Source organism: Capsicum annuum, chromosome 5 (genome assembly GCF_002878395.1).
Source record: "Capsicum annuum cultivar UCD-10X-F1 chromosome 5, UCD10Xv1.1, whole genome shotgun sequence".
In the NCBI taxonomy this organism is placed as follows: Eukaryota; Viridiplantae; Streptophyta; class Magnoliopsida; order Solanales; family Solanaceae; genus Capsicum; species Capsicum annuum.
In genome coordinates this window covers 42,569,750-42,593,482 of record NC_061115.1, presented here as the reverse complement: position 1 = coordinate 42,593,482, position 23,733 = coordinate 42,569,750, and the positions used below count along the sequence as shown (strand labels likewise).

Here is a 23,733-nt window from a genome sequence, read left to right as displayed (position 1 = left end):
TACTATAGGTTCAGAAGATCCAGCTCTAGAGTACCAGTAGCGTTCCAGTTTTAGCAGTTAGGGTTAGCAGTGAGTCCTCATCTTTCGAGGACAGGATCATTTACTTTATTTATTTATTTCTTAGTTTATTTTAGTAGTTAGAGTTAGTTGAGGACATGTTACTCCTTATTCAGACAGTTTAGAGGCTTTCAGACTACTGTATTTTCAGACTAGATGTTTTCAGACATTATTTCTATTTTGGTATTGCCGTACCACATTATTCAGATATGGTTTTATCAGATGTTTATCAGTTTTGAACCTTATGGCCTTTCAAGACTTATTTCCACATTATATAGTATATTATGTAGTGTTCAGATATACATATCAGTCATGGATTAGCTTATGATCCTTCAAGATCATGAGCACCATGTAGCATTCCAGGTACCATATTTGAGGCATTACAGGATATCGAGAGATGTCATACACTCCTATCGGGTGGTAAGATCATAAACATGGTTTACACAAGTGCTGGAGCTAGATTGTGGACCCTTTAGTGTCTTAGCTGAAGAGGATGCAAAAATAACTTTGTTTACCCCAGAGGCAACCATACCAATAAGACAGTTTCTAAGAATATGCCTTGGCTGACCATAGTTAAAGTACCTTTGCCTTGCCTCATCAAAGGAAGCCTAATGAAAATGACCACAGAACCTACATGGAGAATATGACAGAGCTGACTGAGCCCTACTAACTTGAGATTGAGCACCCTGTGCCCTAAAAATATCACTACTATGGAAACTTCTATCACCCAATGAATTTGGGTAGGGTGCACTAAACATAAAGTAAGACCCAAAATTGCCCTATTAGTTATTGGGCCACTTACCACCATCCCTGCCACTCTGCTCCTAGCCACCATCATACTCAAAAAACCTAAACGTCTTCCTCAACCTCTCCCCTAACTCAGCCTTCTTTTTTTTCTCCTTCTCTACCTATTGCATGTATACCACCAGCCTCGAGATATGTATGTCCTTGATTATTAAGGCATCCTTACTCTCCATAATCAACTCACGATAAAATCCTAAAGAGAACCTCCTTATCCTTACCTACATACCAGAAACCAACTCTGTACTACACCGTGATAGCTGGTGAAATTTCAAGGTATACTTCTTGACTGATATTTTACCCTACTTCAATTTAACAAACTCTTCCGTATTCTCTTTCCTCAACTCCAGAGAAAAGAAGTGGTCCAAGAAATCATTATAATAATCCTCCTATAAGCATGAACCATCTCTATCATCCCTTCATTATTCCCATTCCTCATACTATTGGTATGCCATATTCTTCAACTGGTAGGCGACAAACTCCATGCCCTCTATATTTGTGGTATGCATAACTCAAAAAATATTTTCCATTTTATCCAAAAAACCTTAAGGATACTTCTCCACCTTAACACCCATAAAGGTTGAAAGGTTCAACCTCATGAACTGGTCAAACCTTGTTGCCTTACAAGATGGAGTAACAGGAATACCACGTTCAAATTGAGTAGATACCAACTGTGACAACATATGGAAGGACTAACGAAACACAACTTTCATCACTTCAGGCTGAGGATTTTATGATGGACCAAATGGAACCATCGAAAATCACAAACAATCCATGACTAGACCCCTAGATCGAATATGGATCCCATCACTAGAATGTGTACCATCAACATTTTCCAGAGTTAGGACCGAGGAATTTTACAGAGCTTTATATCATTGACGCATGATCTGAAAAGAGAACAAATATGAATTAGATAATAATCCATGACTTAGACTACATAGCTTAAAAATAGAACACAAGAAAGGGAAACAATCCTAAATGCCTTATAGCCTCTCCTTTATAAGTGTGGCTCCTTACACACCCTTTAAAGAGACTCTAATCGACACATCTTTGTGGACTCCTAAGTGACCATGAACCAAGGGATCAAATACTGTAACACCTTGCATTTTCAGGCTAGAATTTGAACCATCATTCCTACGTGTATAAGATCAAAACCAATGATTTCAAGGTAAATATAAGTGTCATGATCATTATCCTAGTTTTAAGAATTCTTATGAGGTGTAAATTTTCATAGGAAACAATTAGAGCAAAGATGAGCTAAGATCCTTTGATATGGCTAAATTTTTTTATTCGATCCTATAAGAACCAACTTTGAACATGTATAACTTTTGACATATATGGAATTATATATCTCAATACCCACTAAATTATAGATAATTTATTTATCTTTCCTACAATACCAATTTATCCTTAATATGATACCCGAGAAAAAATTATTATCATTTATGTGATAACGGTAAGGTTTCGTGATAGGCCGCGCCATGTGGTCTATTCCCCAGGAATAAGGTCCATATCAAGGAGTCCATTCCCTAGAATAAGGTCTACACCGGAGAGGCTTTTCCTCCACTATTCTTGATTAAAGGGTCTAAGGGGTAATTTGGTCCTTTTCTCTCAACCCTAATCATCCAAAACATAACTTATAACACTCAAAAGAGAATTAATTACCCATTACAATTAAAATCACTCATGTAAAAACCCTCCCCATTCCCAATTACAAAATCCAAGCTTCTTCTCTTAAAAACTCATGAATTTTAACTTTGATTTCAAGATTCCTTCAAGAATTCATCAAATTAATGTATGTGGAATTTTTAACAAGGTTAATCTTTCATCTTTGTGCCTAGAAACATGATTTTTAAGTTGAATTTACATGTTTTAAATTAGGTTCCATCCCCAAATTCTAATCCATTGAAACGTACCATTACTTTGTGATTTAAAGGACTGAAAAGAATAAGAGTTGTACATATTCATGTTTTAAACTAGAAGTTTGATATTTTGTCTTGAATTTCATTATTTTGATGAGAAATTGTTATTTTCCTATGTTTAATTTGTCCCCAATCCCAAATTCAGGTATTAAACTTGTGTAATGAACTGTCCAATGTTTTGGGTCTCTGAATTATGACTTCATATTACCGTTTTAAGAGTTTTTATCTTATATTAGCAATAATTCAATGTTGGCGGGTTATGAACACCCGATACATATGTGTTTTTATATGTGTCCATTTTCAAGTTACAAGTCAGACAAGTCATGATTTTTATTACTATATTCAGACTACTATGTTCATGTTGAGGACTTATTATTATAGTATAATGTCATGTTAAACCATTAATAACACCAATGTCATTCGGGAGTAGGATTTATCACCGAGTGAATGTAGTAATGACAACTCTCCCTTTAGTTTAGGCAGAATAGTTAGTAGCAGTCCTTAAGTTCTAGAAATATGTAGCCAGCGTAGGATATAAGGGGTTATCCATCAGTTTAGTCTTGACATCCTCTCGGGGATTATCTATCAGTTTAGGCTTGACACCCTAGTCCTTTGGGAGAATAGATTAGTGGATTCACACAATCATGTGTTAATATTTCTGGCAAGGTATTGACACCCTTCTAACTGTCTTTACATGTTGTACCCTAATTATCTCAGATTAGGGAACGTCATTTATATGATAGTTCCCACAGTTTTAGTCAGTACTCAGTAAATACAAGTTCATGTTTGCTTGAACAAGTAATTAGATTTTTAGTTATTCAGTTCATTTCAGTACATGCTTTATTGGTCTTGCATTAACCATTTTATATGTTCATGTTTTCATGCTCAGTATCCATACATGATCCTTAGTTCAGTTGTACAACATGTTCAGACTTATATGAGATTCACATATAGTATTCATGTTTTACCATTTCCCAACTTATAAAATTGTTTTTAACTCATGATTTATAAATATCATTACGGCTTACAATTTTTTTACGTATAACCATGTTTTAAATATATTTTTCAGCAAAAAACTTATGTTCTTTGTTTTAACGATTGTTTTAAATATCTCCATAAATTAGTGCATGTCCCCATATACTCAGTACATTCCAAAGTACTGACCACATATATGTATTTGTGGCTATATTCCTTCATAATGTAGGTACTAGATATAGTCTAGACACCAGGGTTATACTATAGCCACAATTTTTTGTGTATAGCTACAAAATACCTCATAGCTAAATATGAAAATTTTCATAGATAAATATTATAGCCACAATTTTTTCTTCCGTAGCATCCGTAGTTAGAAGTGGAATAACTAAAAGTTAGCTACTGAGGTTATATGGTCAGTGGCTAAGGAGTAATACTTACAGCTACAAAAGATATTGTGTTGTAGCTGCGATGATAAAATGTTCTTGTTAGAAAGTATATACTTGTAGTAAAAAGTTTTACCTTGTTGCCACAATAAATAAAATCTATAGTAATTCTTATATATAGCCACACTATGTTCTATTTTGGCAAAAGACTTGATTTGTTTGCGATGAAAATTAAATAATTGTAGCTATTTTACATTTTATTTTCCCAATAACAATATTTGTATTTAGTTATGAATTAGAAAATCTATAGCTATAAACTAAAATATTTTCCACAAATATTTTTATACCTGGCTAACAATTTATTCTTTTTGCTACGAAATACAGAAACTGTAGCTAATTTTTTTGTATTAAAAGTGAAAATGCATAGCCATTATTTTTATAATATATAGGTTGTGGCTAAACTACAATATTTATTGCTATAAATTGAAGAATGCAACCATAAACATTATTAATCAAAGAATTTCTTAATATGACAAATGAAATTAAAAATTACATATTAAAAATTAAAGAATTTTTACTAGCTTTGTTCGTCATAGAAGCTGCATAAAGTCGTTATTAATTCATTTTTGAGATTCCAATACGATTGTCAAGTTACATATAATTATTTTTTACAATTTGAAGAATAGTCACAATATACAATTCTTTTCAGATATAATCTTGTTTGAGCTTAAATCAGCATAATCTTCTTCTATCTCTCCTTTCAAGGTCTTCAAGTGCAACTTAACTTGATCAACATTCGTCTTAATTTGTCATTTTCCTTCTCCTTTTCCATTAATATGCCTATCGATAATGATAAAATATATTAACGCCAAGAAAATCAAGACTAACTTGTTATATATGTAAATGCGTGTATACATAGAATTTCAAGGAGGAAAAATATATATGTATATATAATTCTTTTACTTAGGTTTTAACAAATAAAAACAAGAACAAGTGCAAAGCAACTTAGAATATGTAGATGTAGTTCTCAAATGTCAATACAACAATAATAACATAATCAGCATAATCTCACGAATAAAAAATATCAAATTTCAATATCAACGTTCAGAGTACATGCATATAAAAAAGTTATCTTTACTAGAAAAAATATATAAAATCTAATGCAATAATTATACTATAAAAATTTATCTCATCTACTTGAAGAATTTCATGTTGCAAGAACATATAAAAATCAAAAGTCGATAAGCAAAACACTATACATAAAAATTCAAATGGAATCATAAACTAAGATAAGCAAGGGTGAGGGTGAAAAGGGATGAGTGGAGGCAAAGAAAAAAAAGAAATGGGAAGAGGAGATTACCATTTGTAGGGGGGTGCGCGGATTTAATAGGTATAATAGATTTAATAGGTTTCTAGTGAATCTATTTTTATTAGTGCGTGGATTTTTTGTTTCAATATCTTTTAATAATTTTCTTTTTTCGTAAGATATATTCATTAATTATTTTATCCTGTAGTAATTGCAGAGTTACAAATTCTTGTATAATAATTTATCCTATCTGTGCTATAATGTATATCTAATTCTAAATTTTCAATGTTATTTATTATCTTGTGTTGTTCTTCTCGTAGTGAGTTTTTTAAATTATATAAACTATCACATGTACTTTTATCTAAATTTTCTAAGGTTTTTTCTATCCATGCTAATTTTTCTTTTAGGTCTTCCATTATTTTCTTAATTCGGTTTCTATAATTAATTTCATTATTTAGATTTTCTTGATTTTCTCTAGTTTGTCTAATATATTCTAACATATCTTAATTTGAATAATATCCTTCTGGGTAAATTTCTTCGTATAACTGTTCTAGGCAATTTATAGTTTCAATTTCATAGTCTATTATTTTTTCTAATATTAGTTTCTTAATATCTATAATTTCTATGTTTTTAAGTATATATAATATTAAAACTTTAAGATAATCTAAATGATCTATTTTTAAAATTGTTTTGTAGCTGTTTGTTTTAGTCTTAGTAGTTTTTGCATATTTTTATTAAGAAATTTTATATCTTTATTTTCCATGTATTTATCTATATTTATTTTTATCTGTTTTTCTAGTAACTGCATATTTTTTATATTTTTTTCTAAAAATTTTATATAACTTATCATAGTAAGTATTTATAAGAGTAGTTAGGTAGTTGTGGTATATAATTTATTCTAGTCATGTAATATTTACCAAAAGCTTTTTCTAATATTATTTTTCTTATATCTGCTACTTTTATATTTCTAAGTGCATACAAAATAAGTATCTTGAATTTATCTACCATCACATCAGATATATTATCATTCATTTTTCATAAATTTGCTTTTTTCAAAATATTCCCTTTAATCATGTACACAACAAAATATGGTCATATTGGCTTACTATATACTAGATTATTCTTAAATACTATGTTCTTCCGTCACTATTAACATGGTAATCCGGATACTTTTTCCCTTAAACAGCGCCTCTACTCTGGTTACTCCCCGCCACGGCTTCTTGCCTCATTGGTTTCACCTTTAGGATGGCATAGTCCTTAGGGATATTTCTCCGTTTCCTCTTTGTTAATAAACTTCTTAACATATTATTCTTCGAATAATTCTAATATAAAGTAACTAATATGAATTTATTTTATCATATCATGATTGTTGGGAATTATGAAATTAGCTATTCATAATTATAAATAGATATACCTGTTCCGGTAGCTTTGATGTTTCTGAGTTTTGTTGTTCCATAGCTTTTTCCATTGGAGTATGTTTATCTAATTAACTGAGTAATATTTTTTTTTTTGTGGAATGGAGAGAGAGATTTGCTTCAACGCATGAAGGCTTGCCTTTGCAAAGCCTTCTGCCTCTGTATTTATAGAACGAGAAAAGTTTACAATTTACATGTTTCCTACTTTCTGAAATTCAAACCAAAAAAGTCAAAAATGGTGGCCATAATGGCCTAACTTTCCTAATCCTAACTTTAGCTTTTTCTAACTTACGTAAAGGTTGTCAATAACCTAATAAATGTACAAAAGACTTTTATTACATATTGTACAATAATTCTGTTTTTGTACAGTGTCTTGTCTCCGTTGATTTTGTCGTATTTGTTCCATTATTGCTCTGTATCTGCTCCATTATTCCTCTTTATCTGCTCCATTATTGCTCTTTATCTTATCTTTCCAGCTGGCATTTTGTCTTCTTTATTCTAGATGTACCTCTGGAATAATATTATCTTCTCCATTGCACCTCGAACATTGGTGGTCTGGATATTTATGTCCAATTATTTTACAGTATCTTGTTAGCAATCCGTCTGAAATAAATCCCTTTTTTATTGCTCTTGCGGTAGATTGTTTTTCTGGGTTAAGTAGCGTCAGTATCCATTGTCTTACGTCTTCCATATCTGCTTGTCTTAGTTCTTTCGAATTTGAATATATCATCTGGTGATCTCTTGAATAGTAGCTCCATATTGGATTTCCGTTAGCGTAGTTATTTGCTAGTTCTTGTATGATAGTAGCTAGTCCAATAAGTCTTTTATTTGCATAAAAATCTGGTATCTCGATTCTAGGTATCTCCGGTTGTCGCGATATATCTTCTGGTATAATCATATCTCTTGTCAGTCCTATCTTTACAACTTGTATCACTGGTTTTATCTCATCATATAATATCTCTGCTGGTGCAGTATAACACTTTATATAAAATAAATTTCCTTTTGTTATTCTTTTATAGGTAGTGAATATCTTATATAATTCCTCCATAGCTGTTAACTCTTCTCCGTCTTGGGTGTATATGGTATTTAGTAGTCCATAGTCAAAACAGGTTTTAACTAGGCTTGGGTTAGTTTTGGGTAGTGCTATCAGTTTATTGTATCCTTGTAATTTTTGGGTTATATAATTGGTATTTGGTTCTTTGATATCTGTAGCTCTGGGGTTATGGTTTAGAAAGGTTTGGACTCTATATATATTTTTTATGTATTTTTGGGCTGTGTAGTTGTATATTTTCTTGTCTTGGTTTAGGCTGTCTCGGTATGTGTTAACTTGTGGGGGTATGAATAAATGATCTTTTTGTGCTTTTGGGGTAAATGGTTTTTCAAATATTTTGTTCATATTTACATTCTGGTATCTTGGTCTATTAACTCCTTTGCTTGTACCTGCAGAAGTAGATTGATAAACGTTATGGGTTTTATGGAGTGTCCCAACGTCTCCTTCTAGCTCTGGATTTTTAATGTCTTCTGATCGACATAGCTCTGCACACTGCTGAGTTAGCTGATTTGTAGCTATAGACTTCAGTTTATCTTCATTAGTCTTTAGCTTTTCTATCTCATTTCCCATACTGTCCACTTTCATAGAAAGCGTAGTTAGGGTGTTAAGTATCTTTTCTAGAGTATCTTCCTCTACTATATTAGTCTGTGTAGCTTTGTCTTGATATGTAATCTGCAATAACATTTTTGTTAGTACTGATCACTTCAATTGTAAATGTGAAATTTAATATATTTAAAACTAGTCTTCGAATCTCTTTTGTTGTAACTAAATTTTGTATTTTCTTTGTTAGCCACCAACGTACCTGTGTATTATCTGTTCGTACAATAAATTTGTTATATACAATATATGGCTCAAATGCTAATAAACACTTATATAATGAACATAATTCTTTCCTATTTATTTCCCATTTTATTTCTGTCTCGTTGAACGTACCTGAGTAGTATCTACAATGATGTTCTATTTTTTCTGCTTCATATCGATATTTAAGTACTCCTCCGTAACTATATTCACTTGCATCTGCTTCTACTATATATATAAATTTTCTATTTTCATCTGGAAATTGTAATTTAGGTAATTCTCTACAAAGTAATTTTATTTTTTGAACTTGTTTTTTATCTTTTTCATCATAGTTATATTCTATATCCTTTTTTAATTTTTTCTGTAGTGGTTTTAGGGTTTCTGCTAATTTTGGAATATATTCTCTTACTTGGTTTACTAATCCTAAAAATGATTGTAATTTCTTTTTTGTATCTAATTCTTCTTTCGAATTTATTATTTTTTGTACTATATGTTGTTGCATTTTTACTCCACTTTTATCTATTTGTATTCCTAAAAATTCTATCTGGTTTTTCATAATTTCAGCTTTCTTTTTGCTTAGGCTTATTCCTGATTTTTCTATTATATCTGTGAATTGTTCTAATAATTTTAAATGTTCTTCTTTGGTTTTGGTGTATAATAATATATCATCTATGTATACTATACAATTAGATAATTGTTTAAAATAATTATCCATAAAATGTTGATATCTACCTGGTGCATTTTTATATCCAAATGGTAACACGTTCCATTCATAAAATCCTTGTGGTACCGTAAATGCGGTTAATTCTTTAGATTCTTCTTCTAGCTTTAGGTGGTAAAATCCTGATTTACAATCAAATTTGCTAAAATAATTATATCCTTGAATTTGTCTTATCTTTAATATCTTATTTGGTATCGGGTAATTATATGTTATAGTTTTTGCATTTAAATTTTTATAGTCTATAACCATCCTACTTTTTCCTCTTTTTTGTTCACTATGTTTATTTACTATAAATGCTGGACTGTTATGTTTACTATTACTTTTTTGTATATATTTTTTTTCTAATAATTCATCTATGTGCATTTTAAATTCTTTTAAATCATCAAAATTATATGTTAATGGTTTTTGTGTGATTATGTTATTTTTATCTATTAATTCAATTTTTATAGTAGTTTTGTGTTTTTCCCATCCTTTTAATGGATCTTCACTATATAATTGTTCTAATTTTTTCTGAATTATTTCTATTTTATTTATTGAAAATATAGTTATTTCTGTTTTATTTATCGAAAATACTACTAGTTCTACTGTATCTTCAGTATTTTTTATATTTTCTAACTTTTGTGTAATTTTTTCACTTCCTTCTATCCAATCAGTTTTCTTTCTTATTTTATTATTAACTCTTTTTGCTCTTACTTTTTGTTTGCATGGTGTTGTAAACCACCAGTCTGTTTTGGTTATTATATGTGGGTATAATTTATCTAAAAATGGCATTCCTAAAAGTATATCTTTTGATGTTAATTCATAGTTATAAATTTCTTCTATTGTTAATATCTTATCCCATACTTGTATTTTTACATTCCTAGCTTTATAAGTAATTAGGCTTCCTTCATTATTAAATCCTTTAACTATTATTGGTGTTTTTAGTTTATCCCATTTGCTTTCTGGTAAGCAATTATATCTACATAAATTAGCTTCTGCTCCTGTATCTATCATAGGCGTATAATATCTACTGTAATATCCTTCTACTACTATCTTCATTAATACATGTATCTTCATTTCATGTTAAGGCTCTTTTTAAGAATAACTTTTCTTGGTTATATGTTAAGGTTAATTGTGTATGTTCTATATTATATGGTTTTACTTGTTCTAACCATTTTATTCCTAATATTATATCTGCTTTTTGTATTTCTTCTTTTACTTCGAATTCTATTTTTATTTTTCTAACTCCTAATATTATTTCTTTTTCTGCTAGATTTTTATTATTTATTAAACTTCTTGGTAAGTCTGGGCATATATTATTGTCGGTTTTTATTTCTTCATTTTTTACTAGATATTTTGCTATATAATTTTCTTCTTGTCCTGTATTTAAAAGTATTAAATATTCTTTTTCATTTATTTTTCCCGTTATGTAATATTGGTTTAAATTACTTATTGAGTTTGTTTCATAACTTGTTCTTTTTGATGAGCTTGATGATTCTGGCTTTTCATTAGCTATTCTTTTCGTTGTACTTATTCTATCATTTACTATTTCTAAATTTTCTTCTGTATCTATGTCTCTATAGGTATAATCATTATAATCTATTGTTTTTACTATTTGTTCGAATGGGCTTTCTATTTGTATTTTGTTAATCTTATTTTTTCCTGTTATTTTATGTTTTGTTGTTAATACATATAGGTTTTTACATCTTGCTGTAAATATTTTACTTCCTGGGGTTAACTCTATTCCTGATATTTTCCAATATAATACTAATGATTTATCTATATTCCTATCTGTTACTGCTACTGAATAATTTGCTCTTATTATAAATTTAAATTTTTGGTATATTAGATTTCCTTTTACGGCAGTTATTATGCTTTTTTCTATAGGTTTTATAATCCTATCGTCTGCTAAATATAATTCTATTGGTGTATCTATTCCTTCTCTAAAACATGCTTTTATTAATATCTCTGTACCTCCAAGGTGTACATATTTTATTGGATCTCCTTTACTTTTTATATCATTTATTTCTTTATTAATTATTCTTTTTGTTACCAGTGGTATACTAGCTTTTCCTTTTGCATATCTGCAGTCTATTACATGTTCTTTTTGACATACTACATAATATTCATCTTTTTTCCTAGTAAAAATATTTTTTATTGTTGGTATTTTAAATATTTTTTCTACACTTAAATCTAATTCTTTTCCTTTTATTTCATCAAATATATTACTGTCAAATATTATTTTTTGTTCCGTTCCTTCATCATTTAAATATTCTTCCTTTGTTATTATTTTTATATCTTCTTCAGTCATTTGATTCATCTATTTCGCTATCTGTTTCATTATTTGTTTCGTTTTCTGAAATTTCATATATACTATCTTCACTTTCTAATTCATAATCTATATAATCTATCTGCATGTATTCGGTATTTTCTATTTTTATTTCTGATTTTTGTTTATTTTTTGGGTTTTTAGGTAATTTACAATCTCTAGCTAAATGTCCTAATTTTCCACAATTATAACAAGTACATTCTTTTATAGATTTCTTCTTTCTATATGGTCTTTTATGTTTATAATTTTTTACATAATATCTTTTTCTTGGTTTTTTATATTTATATTTTGATTTTTTATATTTCTTATATTTCTTATGTCTTTTTCTTTTCTTATAATATTTTTCTTCGCATCCAAATTGGGGTGCTATTTTATTTTTGCAACAAGCTAAATTTCTTATTAATGTTTTTTCCATTTTTAATTCTTCTCTATATTTTTCACATAAGTTTCTATACCATTGTTGTAAATATTTTATTCTTGCTCCTAACGTATCTACTATTTTTGCTTCTTCCCAACTTTTTATTATTTTCGAACTAAATGGCTCGGGTAATTTATTAAAATATAATTTTCTTATTTCTTTACTTTCTTCTATACTATATGCTCCTTTGTAATAATATTCTTTAAATGCGCAAGTATATTCATCTATATGACACATATTACATATTGCTAATTTTATCATTAAATTTCTATTTGTATCTTTTTCTTCATTTTGTTCTTCTTCGATTGTTGTCGTACTACCAAATTCATCTTTTATAGCTGTTTCATATTTTTTTAATAATTCTACAGGTGTTAGTTTAGTTGTTGTCGATGATGTTCCTTCTATAGGTTTATTAGTTCTTAATACTTTTTTGCTATTTTCGGTTAGATTTGCAAACCATAGTTTTACTGATCCTATTAGTGTTTTTTCTATATATTCCGGTGCATCTGTTATATTTATATTATTATCTAATAATTGTTTTGTCATATATCCCGTCCATAATTGTATTGTTTTTTCTGTATCTATTACACAGTCTAGATCTAAAAAGTTATAATTTTTATTTACTATTTGTTTTGGTGTCCATTTATCATATTCATTATATTTTTTAAACTTATTTTTATAATATATGGGTTTTCTTATTTCTGTTGTTTTAGGTATTGTATTCTTATTTTCTTTTTTATCAAGAGTATTTATTTCTGTGTGGGTATTTTCTAAGTTTTCCTCATAAATTTTTTGTTCTTCATTGATTTCTAAATTTTTTGTATTTGTTAATATTTCTGTGTATGTTTCACTATCTTCAGACTCATAATTATCTGTTTCTTCAATATCTATATTATTTATTTCTAATTCTTCGTTTTTTATTTCTAATTTTTCCTTAAATTGATTTATCTCATTTAGTAATTTCTGTTCTCTATCTTTTTCTTCTTTTTCTTTTTGTCTTTGTTCATACAATTCTTTTCACATTTGTAATTCTTTTTCTAATTCAGCAATTCTACTATTTTTGGTTTCTTCTATTTTTCGTATTTCTTCCGTAGTTTGTTGTTTTATTTTTTCTATTTCTTTTTTCCTATCTATCTCTTCATTTTCTTTTTCTATTCTTACCATTGCTGTTAATTTATCTTCTAATTTTAACTCTTCTTTTTCTAACATTAAATATAAATGTTCACCTATTTTCTTATATCTTCGTCCTAGATTAGAAAATACTATTTTTATTTTTGATCCTTCGTAGTTTTCATATATTTTTTCATCTATTATAAATTCTTCTTTATTCATTTTATTGTGAATAGGTCATGTTGGTATACATATTCTAAACTATCTATTTGTGATTCTAATTTTGATATTTCATCTCTTTGTGTATTTATTGAATTTTTACTAACTCCGGCAAATATATTATAATTTAGTCTTTCTATTCTTATTTTTAATTCTTTACGTTTTTCAGAGATAATTTGTTTTAATTCTTTATATTGTTGTACTTTATTCATTTTAAATTATATTTATAATATCTCGGTGGATATCTAAATCTAATTTTATTATAATTAAGTGGTATATGTTTCATTCTTCTAGATTTTAAATGTGTTATTAATTTTGATTCAATACTAGATATTAATGTAATTAAATAGGCTAGTTTTTGTGGATTTTCTTTTGTTTTATTTAGACTTATATATTCTGAATAATTACTAATTAACGATTCTTTAATTTTTCTAAAAGCTTCTCTATTTTTAAATGGTCTTCGCATAATTAATTTAATTATAAGTAAATTATTTTAACTCTAAATCTATTTTAATTCTAACAATTCTAACATATAGATTATTTTATTAGGTTTGATAGTTTTAGAGGGAAGTCTTGGGATTTTTAATTTTTGATTTTTTTTTTGGGAGGGGGAGGGAATTTTTGGGGTTTGGTTCTAAAATGGAAAGGAAGGCCACAGTTGGAGAGAGATTTAGGTTTGATGTTTTTTAAATATTTTATTTGATTTGGTAGAATTTAAGATTTTTTTTGTTTGGCTTATTTCACTTCCTTTATCTTTTTTTTTCTAACTCACGTTTCCTTACATATAGTACTACAACATATATGATTTTTACTTTCTTTTGAAAGATTATATTATTAATAACTAATAAATTTACTCTAAAGAAATAATAATAAATATATACTTTATTTTAAATTAATGAAAAAAGTTAACTAATCTATTTGAAATAAATATATTTCTTTTCAACTATTGGCCCTTCATGATATCGTTAATTTTGTTATCTTTTCTCCTATTTTAATAAGTTTTTAACTTATAGTGTTATGTTAATTTTATGATTATTCTTAATTTAATTTTATACTTTCAAAACACACTAAAACATAGTAATTCAAAAAAATAATTATTTGGATAACTTACATGATTTTCTCAATTTCTAAAGTAGGAATAAAATCTCTATTCTTCTAAGACAACACTAGGCATGTTGTTGTATATGAAATAGAATGATTTGTATGAAACAAAATGTAAGTTTAAAATGGAAAATTACAAAAGAAAATAAAATTATCAATATCACAAAATCCATCTATACAGAATCAGAGAAGAAAAATAATATTGATATTGTTAGTTACTATACAATTCAAGTTTGAAAATTATTTTAAGATAGAAATTTCATATAAAAAGTATCAATTCAATTTTTCTTATATTAATAACCAGAATTCAAATTCGTATTAAAGTGCTCTATTATGGCGTAGTCATACTTCCACTACATTCAATTATTTCAATTTGATTTTATTAAGAATATGAATTTGAGTTACTATTTTTGTTTAAAAGACGTACGAAAAAATTAAATTCAATCCAAATGATGTCACATAACTTGAGATATGGAGTAAAAAAATGATACGTATAATTTTTCCGAGATTGTGAGACCTACGTAAACTACACACTTAAGTTTTAAACCCATGCCCTTAAAAACTTGACATTTGATGAAAGAAAAAATTTCAATTATGAATATTTAAATAAATCATTTTAAATATAAAAATAAAAATTACTTAACCAACGTTAGCATCAAGTATTTGATTAACACTTAATGGGACACTTAATATCAAATAATTTACCACCCCAGAAATAAATATAATTTACTTTAAATAAAAATTTTAAAATATTTAACCAACACTATCCAAAATAAATAAATTTATTAAATAATATTGAGCACATGTTAATTGGAAACTTGCAAGTAGTGTTCCATTAGCAGGTAATTGGGTGTATTTAACAAAGGATAATTACACTCTCTAAATTCTCACAGAGGAGTAGTTAATCGCTGATAATTTCATAGTGTAATTTCAAGGTTACTTCTTAATTTTGTCCTTTTATTTTTATTTTTATTTATTTTAATTTTGATTTAATTTTAGTTTTATCCTTTTATTTTTATTTTCATTTTGATATACTTTCTATTTCTATTATTTTAATTTTTTTATTTTTCTTATTATAATATTTTAAAAAAATATATGTTTTAATTTACAGTACTTATACTTCATTTCCTTATCTTCCATTTTTAAATATTTACTTCTTGTGATTTTATGTAATTTTTCCTTAGAATTCGTTGTCGAATAAGGTTATACACTTACGATTTTCATTTTTTTAAAAAATATTTATGTACATTATATAGAAATTTTATTTAAGTGTTTTATGTTTTTTTTTTTCATTTTGAATGTTGACCTTAAGTTATATTTTTTATTCCAATTTATTTGGTTAGTATTATTAATTTGATATTTCACATTGTTTTAGCAATTAAAAATTTATAGATTATTTTTTTTTCAGTTGTCTAGTAATTTATTACATTATATTTATAATATTAATATTTTTGTAAAACATGCATTTCATGATGTTCTTAAAAAAATATGTAATTTTAATTTTTATGATTAATCTATTAAAATATGGAATAATATACTAATTTTTTTTCTATATTATTAGATAAAAACATGTGTTTGTTAATTAATATATTTTCTAAAGACAATATATGATATAAATAACTAAGTTAATATCCTTTAAAATTTTACTTATTTGAAAATATTTGTGATTCTTAACTTTCAACGATTAACTTTATTTGAAAAGTTTAGTATAAACAAGTGATTGACTTATGCAATCTAATAGTACACTTGTAATGAGAAACATGTCGGCATAATTACTAGGCTGGTAATTACAACAATTTCAATTATCAGGTAGCTTTTCAAATAGACCCTTAGTAATTGTAAAAATTCCTTTTATAAATTGAAGCAAAAAATTTATTTATCTACAATATTTTATTTCAAATATTTCTTGGATAAAATGTTATCAATTATATTAATCCAATTATTACCACGATTTTGTAATATTCAAAACATAAATATTTATTGCACTGTTATTTTTTGTTTTAAATAACATTTTCATGATTCAAAGGTCATTGTTGCTATAACAATTTCCAACACAAGATATAAGTTAATAATTTTAGCCACAAAATTTTATCATATCAAAAAATCTATGACTATATCATTTAGCTATTGCAATAGTTTCTTTTATAACTTCAAGCAAAAAGATTTATTTAGCTTCAATATTTTATTTCAAATTATATTTGTGGCTAAAAAGGTTATTAATTACAACAATAAATTTTAATTTGTAGAAAAAAATAATAGTTAGCTACTAAATTTTATCATAGCAAAAAAAACATGGCTATATCATTTAACTATTGCTATGATTTTTTATATTTTGAAGCAAAACATTTTATTTAGCAACAATATTTTGTTTCAAATAGTTTACTCGGGATAAAAAGTTACTGTTACTACAATAACTTTTTTGTGTCACAAAAACTTATAACCAGCTGCAAAATTTTACTGTGGCAAAAAAAAGTTGTAGCTATTTAGGCAACAATTGTCACAATTGTTAGTAATTGTAGTAAAACTGAGAAATTAGCTATATCAGTTTAATTTTTGTGGCTAAGAATTTGTACGAATATATAAATAACTACAGAATTTAAATTTCTGTGGCTAACTTGGTAATAGCTACAGTTTTTAAATCTATAGCTTAGATTTTGTAACTATCAATACATTATGTAGATCAGACAATTCTCAGCTTTCAGCCAACAGTTGATAGGTCCTCCTATTATGGGGAATCCAGTCCATTGTAATTCATGTATTGTATTTTAATTATCTATATGTATTGGTTAGTGGTTGTATGAGGCATGTCCCAGTTATCTTTAATGAGTATAGTAGAGGCTTTATGGACAGTTAGTCAGATTCATAATATGTAATTCCAGTTCTTTCTTCAGTTTTACCATGTTGTAAACATTATCAATATTATAATTATTTAGATTTTCTCATGATTATGTTACCACTCAGCAAATTTAGCTTGTACAAACATTATAAATTAGTTGCTCAAGCAGTATGTAAGTACATGGGTTAGCTTGGGATCACTTGTAATTCTAAGCACCGTGTTACAACTAGGAGAAAGCCTTAGATCGTGACAGATACCAATCTGACACGACCCAAACCAAGGCCTTGTCCTGTAGTGTGCCTCAAGCCTAACCGAGACCGGAGAGCACCCCCCAGTACCCAATCATAACTACCCTACACCTGATGTCGGATAAATTCTTATTAAATAACATAACAAAATTAAAAAATCATAAATCAAATATATTCAAACAGTGTCAGTTTCAATACCAACATCAATGCCAAGGCTGACACCAATACCAACACTTCCCATGCCAACCTAAAGTAGTCTCACAAAACCTCTAACCAAAAGCAAAGAACATTCGGTTGGGACATGCCTCAACCATAGATAAAATCAGAGTCCATGAAATAACTTAAAGTATGAAAAGTTATCCATAGCCTGAAATGGAGTATTCTAGTTTATGAACGCACACCACTTCAATCTCACACAAATGTTGTCCCCGAATCCAATCACTGAGTAGGAGGAGTAATATGGCTGGTTACTGCATCGCGTAGTGACAGCGCCCAAGCATACACGCAAGTGTACGCAGTCTTATCAAGTAGTAAAGTGGCTTCAAGGAAGCACAAGTATCGATCTCTCAGAGACTTGCGTTCGCCGCCTATCCAATTCTAGTTTAACCAATTGAGAAAACGTAAACAAAAAGAGAGTTTGTAATTTTTATAAATTAAAAATAAAATAAAATAAAATAATGCGTAAAAATATAAGTCTTGGGACAATCAATGGATTAAAGCCCATGGTTAAATCACTTCGAACAATCATACTAGGTTATTGAATTTCCTTCGTTAATTTGCTTATCTTGGTTGTTGATTCCTAGGGTTAATGGCAAAATCATAGTTTCCCAACCTCTAATATTTTACCTAATATGGACATTACAACTACATCATTGAGTGGGGATGTAATAATCCAATTAAGTTAATTAAAGCTATCATCCCCCGTTTGAATCAAGTGAGGCATCTAAGTACATCCATGTACTAGACGCTAAGTTCAATTCTTTATTTTATAAAAGAATAAAAAATCAAACTTAGTTTATTCCCATGATCTATCCACTATTCCCTCTCCCGAGATCAAAAGGTCGACAATATATGTATTTTATGGGTGATCAATCCATAAAATAATTAAATTAAAAATAAACAAACAACCAAATATGATAAGCAAAAATTAATCGAAAGTAATCCAAAATAATAATAATCATATTCTTGGCTTTAACCCCAAAAAGAATGTTTTTAGCCACTAATATTCATAATCACAATCCAATTAATTGAATACATGATATGAAAAATTAAAAGCTAAATAAAAAAATAAAGCCTGATAAACCGTGTATCAGCCTCCTCTGTTTTTTCTCCAAAGTATCCAGTTCCTTCTCAATAACGTGTACAGCCATATTTATGTAATAAATTAATCCTAATTTTATTAGGATCAAATTTAATGAGCTGCACAGATACCCATAAAAGGATTCCACATTTCACCTTAGCCTTTAATCAATTTACCATGCAAATTGATTTAAATTAGAAAATGTGTGCCAACTTTTATATTAAAAGTGGGAAATCCAAGCTGTGTCGATGTAAATTAGAAAATGTGTGCCAAACTTTTATATTAAAAGTGGGAAATCCAAGCTGTGTCGATGCTAATTTAATTTTCCGTGCTTAAACTCATTTATGCGATGCGTCGAGTTAGCGTCGCTGGACTGATAGGACTGAAAATTTCGACGCGACACGTCGACTTCATGTCGACTAACTAAAATTTGCTTCTAAAATTTTGGTTTAGTGTAGAACGTCCTCTCCTTTGTCCATGCCTTTTGTAGTGTATTTCCAATGAATTTTCAGCTGTTAAATCATCAATATTTTACCGTATTTAATTCACAAAACCTCCTACAATATCATACACCACATATTAAAGATCAAAATATCCGAATAACCTTAATGCTAAATCAAAACAAGAGCTAAGATAAGAGAAATTCCCAATGATCTTCCACTTATTATTCCAACTCTTGACTTAATCAAATTAAGCTTTGCCCATTACAAACAAGTTATTAAAGTCATAATTACACATTTAAACCATTTGGAACAAATTAAACACATTAAAATCCAACGGAACCAGCTAGACACGCACCTAACTCAAGCTAGTAAAACTAGTTTTCTGGGTTGAACTCTAAGTGACAATTAAGTACAAACATGTTTGAAAAATACTTTGAACCTTGTAATACACACTTGGACACTTAAATGATTATTTATACCAATATGAACACGTTAAGCACGTGAATTTCTCTCAAAATAAGGCTAAATAAGCTAGAATAATGATATCGAAGTGCATAAAATCACCTCAGATCACGTGGGGATACATCGCTCAAAGACGGATTACCGGGTGAACGCTAGCATGTACTCAGGAGTAAGGATAAAATAATTCAAACATTTAAAGCCATGTAAATAAGCTTATGCAATCACATCCACATGTGTATATATATAATCTATGCCAAGAAACGGATAGGTTTTAGCATGCATTTATAACTTTTAACCTGGTTTTGTGTAGCTTTACCATCATAATCCACCCATGGGATATATGGGTCAAGTGTTACCCCATGAAGGAGCCCCAATGAGTATAGCCGCACGAATCAGAGATATCATAAGGGTAGGGAATTACCGTGTTCCGTCTCCCTCCATGATACATATATACAAGTACAAACATAGGTGATTCCAGTGTACCACACAAGTATAAGGTCACCATAACTAACCCTTATATCGGCAAACATGAGTTTTCAGTGTCCGTCCATCGAATTCACACCTTCATGTTAAGCTATCACAACCTGCTATTATTGCCTAATTAAAACCATTAGCGCATAACCAAAAACCAATTCCATAAGCAATTAACCAAGACTTTTAAAGTGGTATCGTCATACCAACTATAGCTTGAAAGAAATGTCATTAGCCAACACTTAGGGGATTCCCATGTAGCCAACATCATTTTCCAATTAAACCAATACCATGGACACCAAGGCCTTACCAAACTATTTAAAACCATTTAAACAAATTAAGGTTATATTACCATATTCTACAATGCAATAGTTTCAATAAAAGTCAAAATATGTGAGAAAACCATTCTCATAAGCATTTTGACAAACATGTTGAAGGCATCCAATTGACCATTCCCATGAAAACACATGCTCAATTCAACAATTTTAACATTAAAACCATAAGAAAAACATGGGGAAATGACATTCATGCATTAACAACCAAAAACCCCAACAAATAATTCAAAATTAAACAATACCCATAATTAAATCATGAAAACCATTCATTAAGACAAGAATTTAGTTGAACTAACAATTAGGGAGGAGTAACTTGCCTTAGATAAAAAAGAGTATGGAGAGAAACCATTATTGAGAGCCTTAACTTACCACCTTGAAAGAAACCCTAGTCTTTTCTTAACCCAAGAACCTTAAGAGAGATTTAAGAGTGTTTTAGAAGTGTTTTGATCCTTTCAAGTAAAAAATGAGGGACAAATTAATATTATAGGAAGTAGGTCTTAAAGGTTTTGGGGTGGACAATGTCTAAAATATCCTTAGCTCAAAAGCTAAAAAAAAATGTATAGGAGGGTACGACCACACCACCCAAATCGTACCTACAACATACGAGTGGTACCCACCACTCATACCCTATCTAGCAACTTGCAGCCCAACACTGTCCAATATATAATTTTATAGCCAAACTCATATCCAATCATTTAAAAAGTGCCTTACAACCATACCCTAGGCAGCCTACCAAGAGCCTGACACACTGATCAATATACGAGTGGCTTTCCTTACTCTTACTATCTCCATAAGACTCTTATGGTGTCCATTCGTATATTTGACAACAAAAAACTAAAACCACACTAAGTAAAATATGACCAAGGCCCCTAAGTTGTACCTATATCATACAAAAAGTACCCTTAAGCCATAAAATGTCTAGAAGCTCAAACTTATGAAATTTTCTAAGGGTCAAAATCCAAGGTGTTTTAGCATACGCAAGTCTATGTGGTTGTAATGCCTCGAGATCCCATCTCGAGACATCACACGGTGCTTATGATCTTGAAGGACCACAAGTTAACCCTTTACTGATATCTATACCTGTACACTGCATAATATATGAAATAAATGGGAAAACTGGCAATAAGGTTTAATACGTGTATAAATACTCAAAACATAGAAAACTAAATACTAATACATCCGACATCTGTCTGAAAAGCCTTTATAATATCTGAGCTATGGAGTTGATGGTACATGTCCCCAATTAACTCTGTCAACTAAAAATATAAATAAAATCTTATGTAAATAATAGTAAACTGAAACTCGACCTCAAAAGAAGAGGACTCACTGCTACGACTACTACTGCTGACTAGGACGGAACTACTAGGGAAACTCTGGGTCCTGTGCCTCTGAACCTATGGTGCCAAATAAAACACCATAGCCCAAATACGTCAGTACAGGGATATACTGAGTATGTAGACGAGGTAAGGCTAAATACAAAGGCTCATGCATGCATAATATCTAAACTGAATAATCATGAAAATGTCGCACGAGAACACATACACGAATGCACAGACCATAAGCACAATCATCACAACTCGAGATACTGAAACTCAGATACCACTTTATCGCAGATTGAACTCACTAGTGACACTGAGATACTGAATCACTGATTCATCTGATATTGATAACTGAGGATCTAGATGTACTTATATAAAGGATTAGATTCTAAGCTTTACTTCTTTTGACTAACAGAATTTGAGATCAACCTCTCTAACAGATGATTTTAGAAACTATTATCAATAATAAAAAATATGAATATATCTGAATCTGACAACAAGGATACTCAATAAAATCTGATACTGTGAATCAAGCCTATCTGGTGGCATATCTCTGAATATGATATCAAATAACTATATATGAGATCAGGCCTATCTGATAGGATGGTCCATGAATCAATGGAACTATCTGAGTTCCTCATAATGATAGATGACTGTATCTGACAGTCCTAATTTTTGAAGATTGATACTGAAACTGAGACTATAACTGAAACTGTGAGAAGTAGTTACTTAGCCGACATGCCCCAATCTACCACAGGTGGGGTCCAACCTGTAACCCCAGCTGGAAGGATGTCAATACCGTGCCACGGGTAAATACCTCTCTCTGGTCAATCCTCTCTGACGGATGACCCTTACCAGGCAGTAGACCTAAGGCAATATAATAGTTAAATACTCTCCTTCTGGAGGTGACAACCATTTTCTGATAGTGACTCCTGTATCCTGTGCTGTCTATGCAGTTCTGGAGGTCAGGGATTGCTACTAACAACTCCAGCCTCTCTCTCTCGCTGACAGAAGGAGCTGCCATCCCTTTCCTCGCTCGATGCTAGTTTCTACTCATAACTGAAAGACTCTGACTGAATTCTTAACTGAACACAACTAAACTAAATTTGATACTAATCATGTTTATCAAAAGATCTAACTGAGCTATATTGAGATCACTTTGTTTTGTATCTGACAAAAATAGTATTGAATCATGGTATCTGACTGACGATACAGAGCTTGAATAGATTATTCGGTTACTTTTGAGATTAGAATTGAACACTTGCATACTATAGGATCTGAGCTAATTATAGGAATAAGGCTAGATTACTAGCGATACGGAGATTACAGAGATTACTGAGATTTCTGAGCTTTCTTACATTCTGTAATTGTCTGAAGATACAGATTTTTATAGCTCACCGAGTTCTGAGAATCATGGTTCGACTCGAATTATCGTGAAACTGACACGGGCTCTAGACAACAACTAAATTGTCAGGTATAAATACCCCCAGGACTCGATAACATAAAATAAAACATAATTATTCCTCCATCATTACAACCATTCATTCATTATCATCATCACAATCATCCATTCATCATCACAGTCATACATTCATCATAATTATCATTAAAGTATCTTTTTAAGTATTTAGGAATCCTATCATATATTCATCCTCACAATCACTAAAATGCCACTTTGAACATTTAGGAATCATAAACATATAATAGCGTAGGGGAAACATGCTACTAGATCAT

The 23,733-nt window shown here is 29.3% G+C and overlaps 1 pseudogene; it reads right to left on the bottom strand.

The window, feature by feature from the left end:
- Positions 1 to 23,023, bottom strand: part of LOC124898478 — a 55,468-nt pseudogene extending 32,445 nt beyond the window's left edge.
- Positions 23,024 to 23,733: the final 710 nt, after the last annotated feature.